The 15,239-nt window shown below is 38.9% G+C and overlaps 1 long non-coding RNA gene across 1 annotated transcript; it reads right to left on the bottom strand.

Annotated features, from left to right (window-relative positions):
- Window positions 1-5,646: 5,646 nt before the first annotated feature.
- Window positions 5,647-7,674, bottom strand: LOC117324365. Its single transcript, XR_004531967.1, has 3 exons — window positions 7,548-7,674; window positions 6,326-6,568; window positions 5,647-5,865 (listed from the first exon to the last, which is right to left on the bottom strand). It is a non-coding gene; the product is annotated as an uncharacterized LOC117324365 (long non-coding RNA).
- Between the last annotated feature and the right edge of the window lie 7,565 nt (window positions 7,675-15,239).

Genomic DNA, 15,239 nt, shown 5'->3' with positions numbered 1-15,239 from the left:
TTTTGTGTGGGGACATCGTAGATCGTGTTTTTAAATTTAATTTTGAAATCTTCCGTAAAAGTGCAGACAATATTGAAGAAGGCATTTTTATTATCGCGTCATATAGTACGTATTTGTATGCCTATTTTATTAATTTTATTAATAGCATTTGCATGTATGTAAATATCATAGAAAGTCAATTAAACACTAGCAAAAACGCGTGAATATTATCCATCTGATCGTGTAGCTGCCCGAAATTCGCGAAAGTCCAAACAATCCTCCTCCCCTTCCTTATCCTCCTCATCGCTCCCTCCTTCACCTCATTACTCACTCTTTCACCTCATTACACCCTCTTCAACCTCATTACTTCCCTCCTTCACCTCATTGTTACCTCATTTACCTCATTACTCCCTCCTCAACCTCATTGTTACCTGCTTCACCTCATTACTCCCTCCTCACCTCATTGTTACCTCCTTCACCTCATTACTCCCTCCTCAACCTCATTGTTACCTCCTTCACCTCATTACTCCTTCCCTCAACCTAATTGTTACCTCCTTCACCTCATTACTCCTTCCCCAACCTCATTGTTACCTCCTTCACCTCATTACTCCCTCGTCAACCTCATTGTTACCTCCTTCACCTCATTACTCCTTCCCCACCTCATTGTTACCTCCTTCACCTCATTACTCCCTCTTCAACCTCATTGTTACCTCCTTTCACCTCATTCCTTTTTCGTACTTCCCTCCGCACCCTCATTGTTACCGCGGCGACCGACACGCCACGAGCTCACCACCGCATATCCTTCACCTCATTACTTCCCTCCTCAACCTAATTGTTACCACCATCCTTCACGCTCATTACCTTACTTTTACTGACTTTACTTACTCCCTCCCTCCTCACCTCAGTGTTACCTACCCCTCCTTTCACCCATACAACTTACTCCCTCCCTCCACACCTCATTGTTACCTCCTTCACCTCATTACTCCTTCCTCAAACCTTCATTTTGTACCACCGAGCGCCCGTAACACCACCTCCATTCCTACTCATTACCTACCCCACTCCTCAACTATTGTTCCTTTCTTCTCCGTCCATTACCTCTGCCCCTCCGTTTCCTCCTACTCCCATCCTCAACTAATTGGGGGGGGGGGTACAGTAGTCCTTCACCTCATTACTCCCTCCTTAACCTCATTGTTACCTGCTTCACCTCATTACTCCCTCCTCAACCTAATTGTTACCTCTTTCACCTCATTACTCCCTCCTCAACCTAACTGTTACTTCCTTCACCTCATTACTCCCTCCTCAACCTAACTGTTACCTACCAAGCCACCTTCCTATTCCTCCATTACTCACTCCCTCCTCACCTCATTTTCACCGAACCGTCCTTTCACCTCATTACTCTTACTTACATTTACTACTCCCTCCTCACTCCATTGTTTACCTCCGTTCCCCTCATTACTTTACTCCCTCCTCAACCTAATTGTCACCTCCTTCACCTCATTACTCCTTCCTCAACCTTATTGTTACCTCCTTCACCTCATTACTCCTTCCCCAACCTCATTGTTACCTCAGTCTCCTTCATCACCTCATTCTATATTACTCCCTCCTCAGCCCTACTTTTACCGAACTCCTTCCCTCATTACTGACCGGCCGGGTCCTCAGACCTAATTGTTTACGCCACCCGGGGGTCCTTCACCTCATGTACTCCCTCCTTCACCTAATGTTACCGCCCTTCCTTCCCACCTCATTACTCCCTCCTCAATCTCATTGTTACCTCCTTCACCTCATTACTCCCTCCCACCTATTTTTATCCCCTTCTTTCAACCTCATTACTTACTCCTACCTCTTACTCCCCCTCAACCTCACTTTTTAACCAGAAACTGCAAAACAAACCTATAAGTCTACGTAAGCTGGGTCTTCCACGCTATTCCTATCCCGGGAATCCTATACTCCTCCTCAACCTCATTGTTACCTCCTTCACCTCATTACTCCCTCCTCAACCTCATTGTTACCTCCTTCACCTCATTACTCCCTCCTCAACCTCATTGTTACCTCCTTCACCTCATTACTCCCTCCTCAACCTCATTGTTACCTCCTTCACCTCATTACTCCCTCCTCAACCTAATTGTTACCTCCTTCACCTCATTCTTACCCTCCGCTCCTCCTTCATCTCATTACTCTCCCGTCCTCATAACTCCATCATTACCTCCTTCCAACCTCATTAACCCTCTCACACTAATGTTTACCCGACCGCTCCTTCACCTCATACTACTTAACCTCCCCCTCAACCTAATTGTTACCTCCTTCACCTCATTACTCCCTCCTTAATCTCATTGTTACCTCCTTCGCCTCATTACTCCCTCCTCAACCTCATTGTTACCTCCTTCGCCTCATTACTCCTCCTCAACCTCATTGTTACCTCCTTCACCTCATTACTCCCTCCTCAATCTCATTGTTACCTCCTTCACCTCATTACTCCCTCCTTCATCTCATTACCCCTCCTCAACCTCATTGTTACCTCCTTCACCTCATTACTCCGTCCTCAACCTCATTGTTACCTCCTTCACCTCATTACTCCCTCCTCAACCTAATTGTTACCTGCTTCACCTCATTACTTACTTTACTACTCCCTCCTCAAACTAATTGTAAAGTCCTTCACCTCATTACTCCCTCCTTAACCTCATTGTTACCTGCTTCACCTCATTACTCCCACTCTGTCCCCTCCTCCCCCTATTGTTACCACTCTGTCCCCTCATTTACTCTTACGTAACTTTACTCCTGTACTTTCTTACTCCGGCTCCGCAACCGACTGTTACTTACTTCCTTCACCTCATTACTCCCTCCTCAACCTAACTGTTACCTCATTCACCTCATTACTCCCTCCTCAACCTAATTGTCACCTCCTTCACCTCATTACTCCCTCCTCCACCTCATTGTAAAGTCCTTCACCCATTACTCTCCTTTTACTCCCTCCTCAACCTAATTGTCACCACCACCCCCTCCTTCACCTCATTTGACTTTACTCATTCCTCACCCTTTATTTGTACCCCCCTTCACCTCATTACTTCCTTCCCCAACCTCATGTTACCTCCGTCATCACCTCATTACTCCCCCCTCCTCAACCGAATTTGTTCCCCAGTCCTTCACCGCCATTACTACTACTAATTACTAGCCCTCCTCACCTAATTGTTAACCGCACCCTTCACCTCATACTCCCTCCTTAACCTAATTGTTTACCCCCCTTCACCTCATTACTTTACCTCCCGCCGCAACCTCATTGTTTACCGCTCCTCCCCTCTTACTAACTCCCTCCTCAAACCTAATTGTTACCTTCTTCACCTCATTACTCCCTCCTCAACCTCATTGTTACCTCCTTCACCTCATTACTCCCTCCTCAACCTCATTGTTACCTCCTTCACCTCATTACTCCCTCCTCAACCTAATTGTTACCTCCTTCACCTCATTACTCCCTCCTCAACCTCATTGTTACCTCCTTCACCTCATTACTCCCTCCTCAACCTCATTGTTACCTCCTTCACCTCATTACTCCCTCCTCAACCTAATTGTTACCTCCTTCACCTCATTACTCCCTACTTCTCCCTCCTTCATCTCATTACTCCCTCCTCAACCTCATCATTACCTCCTTCACCTCATTAATCCCTCCTCAACCTCATTGTTACCTCCTTCACCTCATTACTCCCTCCTCAACCTCATTGTTACCTCCTTCGCCTCATTACTCCCTCCTCAACCTCATTGTTACCTCCTTCACCTCATTACTCCCTCCTCAACCTCATTGTTACCTCCTTCATCTCATTACTCCCTCCTCAATCTCATTGTTACCTCCTTCACCTCATTACTCCCTCCTTCACCTCATTACTCCCTCCTCAACCTAATTGTTACCTCCTTCGCCTCATTACTCCCTCCTCAACCTCATTGTTACCTCCTTCACCTCATTACTCCTCTCCTCAACCTCATTGTTACCTCCTTCACCTCATTACTCCCTCCTCAACCTCATTGTTACCTCCTTCACCTCATTACTCCCTCCTCAACCTAATTGTTACCTCCTTCACCTCATTACTCCTCCTCAACCTAATTGTTACCTCCTTCACCTCATTACTCCCTCCTCAACCTCATTTTTACCTCCTCATCGTCTCTTCCTTCTTTTCATTGCTTCCTCCTTCTCACTTCTCTCTCTTTCTCCATGCTCCCTTGTTCTTTTCATTGCTCTCTTCACCTCGATCCCCCACCCCCCACCCCCGTATCAAACCATAGCAGTTTGCATTCCTTAAGAATTGAACTATCAGAATGACTTTGGATTTGACATATAAGCTCATTTCCTTATGACGAAAATGAAGCGTTTTCCGCGTTATCTGTTATCTTCCTGACAAGTGTACAGCGAATGTGTATAATCACTACATACATACAAATACATCATCTCGCTAGCCTATATAATACTAACACACCACCTGTGTAGAGTTGTATCTTTATCATGATCTAATGACATTCATATTGTTCGTATTTGTTATTAATCCTGGTACAGTTTTAGCGAGCCGAAAATATGATTATCGTAGATGATTGTGATTGTCACAAACACCTTAGAATTTGAATTTAGTATTGGATACAGTAAATGACTAATGCTGAATTTGACGGCAGTGTACAGAAGTAGTTCAAACGATGAACGAGTTATGGAAGGCTCATCAAAGTGCCTTTTGTACAAATTTTTAATCGACTCTTTGACTCTTCAGCATTATTTAACAAAAACGAAATATTCCAAGAGAACACAGATTTTGCATTCACTGTAATCAAAATTTGTTAGAGTATGAATTTCACGTTTATGTTTATTGACGAAAATGTTTATTTGTCATCTTTATAATGATTTACGTAAAAGATATATTAAGAAATATGACTGGAATCGGCCATCATCTTATAAACTGCTAAAAGTATTATCTGTTCAAAACACAAAGGGAATATGTTACTTAGGCAAATATCTAAAACTTAGTTTCACATTACGTTTCACGCATCATGGTTAACGTAGTTTTCCATATCAGTAATTCGTTCACTTCCTGCTAACATAAAACCGACTTCACTTTGTCGTGTTATTTTTCAATTTAATTACATACACTGTATGTTCATGTTGGGTTGTTTTTTTGTTGTTGTTTTTTTCAATTCTGGCGCATTTTGCCGTTAGTGTATTACCAATCAACTGTCCGTCAATTAATTAATAATGTACAAGCTTTGTAACTAAAATGTATAATTTATTTGATTTTCCATCGCTGTAATGATCTGTACATTATTGTATGTTGTACATGTGTGTTATGAATGTAATACTTTTGAGCCTAAAGGCTTAAGGTTAATAAACATTGAAATCCCTTGTGTGTTCGTAAGTGATGTAAGTGGACGAACAATGAAGTTAGGTTTGTCAAATCAAAGGTATTGGGTCATAAAGATAAATTAAAAAACGAAAAATAAGATAAATAGGTCATATGAACTGGAACGTAACATACATGGCCATGGCGAATCTTGTAAATCAAACAAACAGCAGCATACCTGTAACGATACTGAGTGAGAGGCGTAGTGTTTAATGGTGGTTTTTTCTAAGCGGGTGTGGTTATATAGCAATATTTTGATTTTGTTTTAATTACGAAACATAAAGAAAAGGAAACAACAAGCGGATGTATAACAATATTTTAATAATAAATACATGGCATTTACGTTTTTGTTTTTATCAGACAATGATCACGAGTTACAGATGAGGTACGTGTCAGTCTGTAGTTGATGTAGTGTCAACGTATGGTGCTGCGTCATTCCTGTAGTATACCTTGTCTGGCGGGACGGCAATAAAAATCCGGAGATACATCAACGTCAACCGGCGAGGGTTTATTTATCCATCTATAATGGGAGTCAGACTATATTAGTAATGTATAAGGTTATTACACAAGGAATTACATTGTCAAACTGATACATATTAGGGTTAATGTTAATGAGATAGTAATCATGAAACAAATTACACAATTCGAGCAAAGTATTTCTTTACAGGAAATAATAACAATAAGTCAGAGAATATATAGACTAGACAATGTTTATATATCCCTTCAATAAAATACTGCCATTCCCATATGGCTATATAGCTAAATTATATGCATTAGCCATTGACGTCACTATTTTTTGTGTTATTTTCTAGTATTAAATGTGTTTGTATATAAATATTATTTAGTACATATGATATAGTATGCTTTCATCTAACAATTATCTTACGGATTTTCAGAAATATACCTATCAGTGAAATTAAGAGAAATTCATCTGTAAAGGACGTGTTGCATGGGTATGTTCAGCTATAAACTCAACTTACAAAAAGGTCTGTGAAATCCAAATCCAGAGCCAAATCCCCCTGGACCAAATTGGTTATGGCCATATCCAGGAAAGGGAGGAGGGTAGAATCCCCCACGACGTCCGCCAAATAGACCTGATTTTGACGCAGCAAAGCCTAATAGACCACCGGCCACTAACAAAGGCAGACCATTACCGCTCTGACAAACTACTAACTCACTCAGGCAGACAAACACGATTACAGTGACCAGTAGCTTCATGTTATCTACAATAATAATTATACGCAAACATTAAGAAAAGGATCAACACACAAATCAAAATCTTAATTGAAAAAAAAAAAAAAATCCGAGCGTTTGATTGCAAAATTTAAAGCTTTGAGACGATTTTCATAAAAACATCACGAAAGATAAAACCAAATTGAGGCAGCCATTTTGTTGCACCATTTTTAACTCCTGTCGTAACGTCAGTTTCCATGTAATGACGTCACAATCATTTTGTGACTGGCACAGTCAATGACAAAAACCAACATAATATTTATTACTCTAGTGACAGGTGCAAAGATATTGCATGGACAAATTCACTGGATAACTGAATTCTCTTCACGAATATGTAATAAATGTACGATATCGAGGAGAAAATTAGATTCAGGATATTGTTTTAGAAACAATATGTAAATCATAGATAGTTAAGTCGAACATGTTACATAGTAATGGACATACAATGACTTGTTACTAAGATTGATAACAATGTTTTGATGGCACAAAACATCACTAGCTTCATTTATCCAAACAAACAGAAATATAATTCCTACTTATAAAACATGCAGCAGGTTAATTCGGATTTCCTTAAGACACTCACATTGTTAATAAGTTTGATAAAAACAGTTTTCTTTCGCTTACGAGATTTGTGTAAAATCAAAACAAAATATCAACACACGGTATATATAGATAAGATAGATAGATAAGATAGATAGATAGATAGATAGATAGATAGATAGATAGATAGATAGATAGATAGATAGATAGATAGATAGATAGATAGATAGATGGATGGATGGATGGATGGATGGATGGATGGATGGATGGATGGAGGATGGATGGATGGATGGATGGATGGATGGATGGATGGATGGATGGATGGATGGATAAGAAATGCATTTCGATGAACTAAATACGACTAAAAAGGAAGTGATATATATATTGTAAATCGTTGGTATACAAAGCTCAAATAGAAATTATACTTACCGGTTTGGTGGTCAAGCTTCTGTAAATATGCAGTGGTATATGTCGATGTGCAAACTTATATACTGACCATGTCACTGGTATTTGTTTTGCAGGGGTGTACATTAGCTTCCGGGATATGTCAATATTACATTGTCATTCTGTCCATTAACTGACCAGTGACCAATGACGTATTGTCCTCATACCATATTACTCATGTAGGTGCATTCACTGTAAACCAATAAAATGCATTTAGTCACCAATGATACTTTATGTGTATGTACGCTTAATAGATGTTGTTATATATAGTTTACATACCCAAAGTCATCGTTTTATTAAAATATGGATAAAAGCAGTACCTAGATATGAATATGCAATACCGAAAAAAACAAAAACAAAAACAAAAACAAAACAAAAAACAAAAAAAAACAAAAAACAAAAAAAGAAACGACTATGATACCAGATCAAACTGGAATAAGCATATTGGTATAAATACTGAATAACTCATTAGCAGATATACAGGAATAGTGGTCTCAACTCATGGACAGACATACAGAAATAGTGGTCTCAACTTATGAACAGACATACAGAAATAGTGGTCTCAACTCATGAACAGACATACAGAAATAGTGGTCTCAACTCATTGACAGACATACAGAAATGATGGTCCCAACTCATGAACAGACATACAGAAATAGTGGTCTCAACTCATTGACAGACATACAGAAATGATGGTCCCAACTCATGGACAGACATATAGAAATAGTGGTCTCAACTCATTGACAGACATACAGAAATAGTGGTCTCAACTCATGAACAGACATACAGAAATAGTGGTCTCAACTTATGAACAGACATACAGAAATAATGGTCCCAACTCATGGACAGACATACAGAAATAGTGGTCTCATCTCATGGACAGACTTACAGAAATAGTGGTCTCAACTCAATATCAGAAATGCAGGAATAGTGGTCCCAACTCATGGACAGACATACAGAAATAGTGGTCTCAACTCATGGACACACATACAGAAATGGTGGTCCCAACTCATGGACAGACATACAGAAATAGTTATCCCAACTCATGGACAGACATACAGAAATAGTGGTCTCAACTCATAGAAAGACATACAGAAATGGTGGTCCCAACTCATGGACAGTCATACAGAAATAGTGGTCTCAACTTATGGACGGACGTACAGAAATAGTGGTCCCAACTTATGGACGAACATACAGAAATAGTGGTCTCATCTCATGGACACACATACAGAAATGGTGGTCTCAACTCATGGACACACATACAGAAATAGTGGTCTCAACTCATGGAGAGACATACAGAAATTGTGGTCTCAACTCATGGACAGACATACACAATAGTGGTCTCATCTCATGGACAGACATACAGAAATAGTGGTCTCAACTCATGGACAGACATACAGAAATAGTGGTCTCAACTCATGGACAGACATACAGAAATAGTGTTCTCAACTCATGAACAGACATACAGAAATGGTGGTCTCAACTCATGGACGGACATACAGAAATGGTGGTCTCAACTCATGAACGGACATACAGAAATAGTGGTCTCATCTTATGAACAGACATACAGAAATGGTGGTCCCAACTCATGGACATACATACAGAAATAGTGGTCTCAACTCATGGACAGACATACAAAATGGTGGTCCCAACTCATGAACAGACATACAGAAATAGTGGTCCCAACTCATGGACAGACATACAGAAATAGTGATCTCAACTCATGGACAGACATACAGAAATAGTGGTCTCAACTCATGGACAGACATACAGAAATAGTGGTCCCAACTCATGGACGGACATACAGAAATAGTGGTCCCAACTCATGGACAGACATACAGAAATAGTGGTCCCAACTCATGGACAGACATACAGAAATAGTGATCTCAACTCATGGACAGACATACAGAAATAGTGGTCTCAACTCATGGACAGACATACAGAAATAGTGGTCCCAACTCATGGACGGACATACAGAAATAGTGGTCCCAACTCATGGACAGACATACAGAAATAGTGGTCTCAACTCATGGACAGTCATACAGAAATAGTGGTCTCATCTCATGGACAGACATACAGAAAAAGTGGTCTCAACTCATGGACAGACATACAGAAATAGTGGTCTCAACTCATGGACAGACATACAGAAATAGTGGTCTCATCTTATGAACAGACATACAGAAACGGTGGTCCCAACTCATGGACATACATACAGAAATAGTGGTCTCAACTCATTAACATACAGTAATAGTGGTCTGAACTCATCAAAAGTCATAAAAGATAGTGGCCTCAACTCATTAGCAGTCATAGAGAAATGGTGGTCCCAACTCATGGACAGACATACAGGAATAGTGGTCTCAATTTATGAACAGTCATACAGAAATAGTGGTCTCAACTCATGGACAGACATACAGAAATAGTGGTCTCAACTCATGGACAGACATACAGAAATTGTGGTCTCAACTCATGGACAGACAACACAATAGTGGTCTCATCTCATGGACACATACAGAAATGGTGGTCTCAACTCATGGACAGACATACAGAAATAGTGGTCTCATCTCATGGACACACATACAGAAATGGTGGTCCCAACTCATGGACAGACATATAGAAATAGTGGTCTCATGTCATGGACAGACATACAGAAATATTGGACCCAACTCATGGACAGACATACAGAAATAGTGGTCTCATCTCATGGACAGACATACAGAAATAGTGGTCCCAACTCATGGATAGACATACAGAAATAGTGGTATCAACTCATGGACACACATACAGAAATGGTGGTCCCAACTCATGGACAGACATACATAAATAGTGGTATCAACTCATGGACACACATACAGAAATGGTGGTCCCAACTCATGGACAGACATACAGAAATAGTTATCCCAACTCATGGACAGACATACAGAAATAGTGGTCTCAACGCATGAATGGACATACAGAAATAATGGTCCCAACTCATGGACAGACATACAGAAATAGTGGTCTCATCTCATGGACAGACATACAGAAATGGTGGTCTTAACTCATGGACAGACATACAGAAATGGTGGTCTCAACTCATGGACACACATACAGAAATAGTGGTCTCAACTCATGGAGAGACATACAGAAATTGTGGTCTCAACTCATGGACAGACATACACAATAGTGGTCTCATCTCATGGACAGACATACAGAAAAAGTGGTCTCAACTCATGGACAGACATACAGAAATAGTGGTCTCAACTCATGGACAGACATACAGAAAGGGTGGTCTCATCTCATGGACAGACATACAGAAATAGTGGTCTAACTCATGGACAGACATACAGAAATGGTGGTCCCAACTCATGGACAGACATACAGAAATAGTGGTTCCAACTTAAAAACAGACCTACAGAAATGGTGGTCTCAACTCATTAACATACAGAAATAGTGGTCCCAACTCATTAAGTCATACAGGAATAGTGGTCTCGACTCATTAACATACAGGAATAGTGGTCAACTCATTAACATACAGAAATAGTGGTCAACTCATTAACATACAGGAATAGTGGACTCAACTCATTAATATACAGGAATAGTGGTCAACTCATTAACATACAGGAATAGTGGTCTCAATTCATTAACATATAGGAATAGTGGTTTCAACTCATTAACATACAGGAATAGTGATCAACTCATTAACATACAGGAATAGTGGTCAACTCATTAACATACAGGAATTGTGGTCAACTCATTAACATACAGGAATAGTGGACTCAACTCATTAACATACAGGACTAGTGGATTCAACTCATTAACATACCGGAATAGTGGACTCAACTCATTAACATACAGGAATAGTGGTCAACTCATTAACATACAGGAATAGTGATCCCAACTCATTAACATACAGGAATAGTGGTCAACTCATTAACATACAGGAATAGTGGTCAACTCATTAACATACAGGAATAGTGGACTCAACTCATTAACATAAAGGAATAGTGGACTCAACTCATTAACATACAGGAATAGTGGTCTCAACTCATTAACATACAGGAATAGTGGTCAAGTCATTAACATACAGGAATAGTGGTCAACTCATTAACATACAGGAATAGTGGTCAACTCATTAACATACAGGAATAGTGGACTCAACTCATTAACATAAAGGAATAGTGGACTCAACTCATTAACATACAGGAATAGTGGACTCAACTCATTAACATACAGGAATAGTGGTCTCAACTCATTAACATACAGGAATAGTGGTCTCAACTCATTAACATACAGGAATAGTGGACTCAACTCATTAACATACAGGAATAGTGGACTCAACTCATTAACATACAGGAATAGTGGACTCAACTCATTAACATACAGGAATAGTGGTCAAGTCATTAACAAACAGGAATAGTGGTCTCAACTAATTAAAATAAGGAATAGTGGTTTCAACTCATTAACATACAGGAATAGTGGTTTCAACTCATTAACATACAGGAATAGTGGTCAACTCATTAACATACAGGAATAGTGGACTCAACTCATTAACATACAGGATAAGTGGTCTCAACTCATTAACATACAGGAATAGTGGTTTCAACTCATTAACATACAGGAATAGTGGTCTCAACTCATTAACATACAGGAATAGTGGTCAATTCATTAACATACAGGAATAGTGGTCAACTCATTAATATACAGGAATAGTGGTCAACTCATTAACATACAGGAATAGTGGTCTCAACTCATTAACATACAGGAATAGTGGTCCCAACTCATTAACATACAGGAATAGTGGACTCAACTCATTAACATACAGGAATAGTGGTCTAAACTCATTAACATACAGGAATAGTGAACTCAACTCATTAACATACAGGAATAGTGGTCTCAACTCATTAACATACAGGAATAGTGGTCAACTCATTAACATACAGGAATAGTGGATTCAACTCATTAACATACAGGAATAGTGGACTCAACTCATTAACATACAGGAATAGTGGTCAACTCATTAACATACAGGAATAGTGGACTCAACTCATTAACATACAGGAATAGTGGTCTCAACTCATTAACATACAGGAATAGTGGTCTCAACTCATTAACATACAGGAATAGTGGACTCAACTCATTAACATACAGGAATAGTGGACTCAACTCATTAACATACAGGAATAGTGGACTCAACTCATTAACATACAGGAATAGTGGTCAAGTCATTAACAAACAGGAATAGTGGTCTCAACTAATTAAAATAAGGAATAGTGGTTTCAACTCATTAACATACAGGAATAGTGGTTTCAACTCATTAACATACAGGAATAGTGGTCAACTCATTAACATACAGGAATAGTGGACTCAACTCATTAACATACAGGATAAGTGGTCTCAACTCATTAACATACAGGAATAGTGGTTTCAACTCATTAACATACAGGAATAGTGGTCTCAACTCATTAACATACAGGAATAGTGGTCAATTCATTAACATACAGGAATAGTGGTCAACTCATTAATATACAGGAATAGTGGTCAACTCATTAACATACAGGAATAGTGGTCTCAACTCATTAACATACAGGAATAGTGGTCCCAACTCATTAACATACAGGAATAGTGGACTCAACTCATTAACATACAGGAATAGTGGTCTAAACTCATTAACATACAGGAATAGTGAACTCAACTCATTAACATACAGGAATAGTGGTCTCAACTCATTAACATACAGGAATAGTGGTCAACTCATTAACATACAGGAATAGTGGATTCAACTCATTAACATACAGGAATAGTGGACTCAACTCATTAACATACAGGAATAGTGGTCAACTCATTAACATACAGGAATAGTGGACTCAACTCATTAACATACAGAAATAGTGGACTCAACTCATTAACATACAGGAATAGTGGTCAACTCATTAACATACAGGAATAGTGGACTCAACTCATTAACATACAGGAATAGTGGTCAACTCAATAACATACCGGAATAGTGGTCAACTCATTAACATACAGGAATAGTGGACTCAACTCATTAACATACAGGAATAGTGGTCTCAGCTCATTAACATACAGGAACAGTGGTCTAAACTCATTAACATACAGGAATAGTCGTCTAAACTCATTAACATACAGGAATAGTGGACTCAACTCATTAACATACAAGAATAGTGGTCAACTCATTAACATACAGGAATAGTGGACTCAACTCATTAACAAACAGGAATAGTGGTCTCAACTAATTAAAATAAGGAATAGTGGTTTCAACTCATTAACATACAGGAATAGTGGTTTCAGCTCATTAACATACAGGAATAGTGGTCAACTCATTAACATACAGGAATAGTGGACTCAAATTATTAACATACAGGAATAGTGGACTCAATTTATTAACATACAGGAATAGTGGACTCAGCTCATTAACAAACAGGAATAGTGGACTCAACTCATTAACATACAGGATAAGTGGTCTCAACTCATTAACATACAGGAATAGTGGACTCAACTCATTAACATACAGGAATAGTGGACTCAACTCATTAACATACAGGAATAGTGGTCAACTCATTAACATACAGGAATAGTGGACTCAACTCATTAACATACAGGAATAGTGGTCAACTCAATAACATACAGGAATAGTGGTCAACTCATTAACATACAGGAATAGTGGACTCAACTCATTAACATACAGGAATAGTGGTCTCAGCTCATTAACATACAGGAACAGTGGTCTAAATCTTATTAACATACAGGAATAGTCGTCTAAACTCATTAACATACAGGAATAGTGGACTCAACTCATTAACATACAAGAATAGTGGTCAACTCATTAATATACAGGAATAGTGGTCTCAACTCATTAACATACAGGAATAGTGGTCAACTCATTAACATACAGGAATAGTGGACTCAACTCATTAACATACAAGAATAGTGGTCAACTCATTAACATACAGGAATAGTGGTCAACTCATTAATATACAGGAATAGTGGATTCAACTCATTAACATACAGGAATAGTGGTCAACTCATTAACATACAGGAATAGTGGACTCAACTCATTAACATACAGGAATAATGGTCTCAACTCATTAACATACAGGAATAGTGGTCCCAACTCATTAACATACAGGAATAGTGGACTCAACTCATTAACATACAGGAATAGTGGACTCAACTCATTAACATACAGGAATAGTGGTCTAAACTCATTAACATACAGGAATAGTGGTCAACTCATTAACATACAGGAATAGTGGTCTCAACTAATTAACATACAGGAATAGTGGACTCAACTCATTAACATACAGGAATAATGGTCTCAACTCATTAACATACAGGAATAATGGTCTCAACTCATTAACATACAGGAATAGTGGTCTCAACTCATTAACATACAGGAATAATGGTCTCAACTCATTAACATACAGGAATAGTGGTCCCAACTCATTAACATACAGGAATAGTGGACTCAACTCATTAACATACAGGAATAGTGGACTCAACTCATTAACATACAAGAATAGTGGACTCAACTCTTTAACATACAGGAATAGTGGTCAAGTCATTAACAGCCATACAGGAATAAAGGAAAAAGCAGTCTCAACTTATTAAGTCATACAGGATAAGTGTTCTAATCTCATTAACTGTTATACAGGAATATTGGTCTCATCTAATTATCAT

Source organism: Pecten maximus, chromosome 3, assembly GCF_902652985.1.
Source record: "Pecten maximus chromosome 3, xPecMax1.1, whole genome shotgun sequence".
Lineage (NCBI taxonomy): Eukaryota > Metazoa > Mollusca > Bivalvia > Pectinida > Pectinidae > Pecten > Pecten maximus.
The sequence above is the reverse complement of the archived record's forward strand: the minus strand, read 5'-3'. Positions and strand labels throughout refer to the sequence as shown.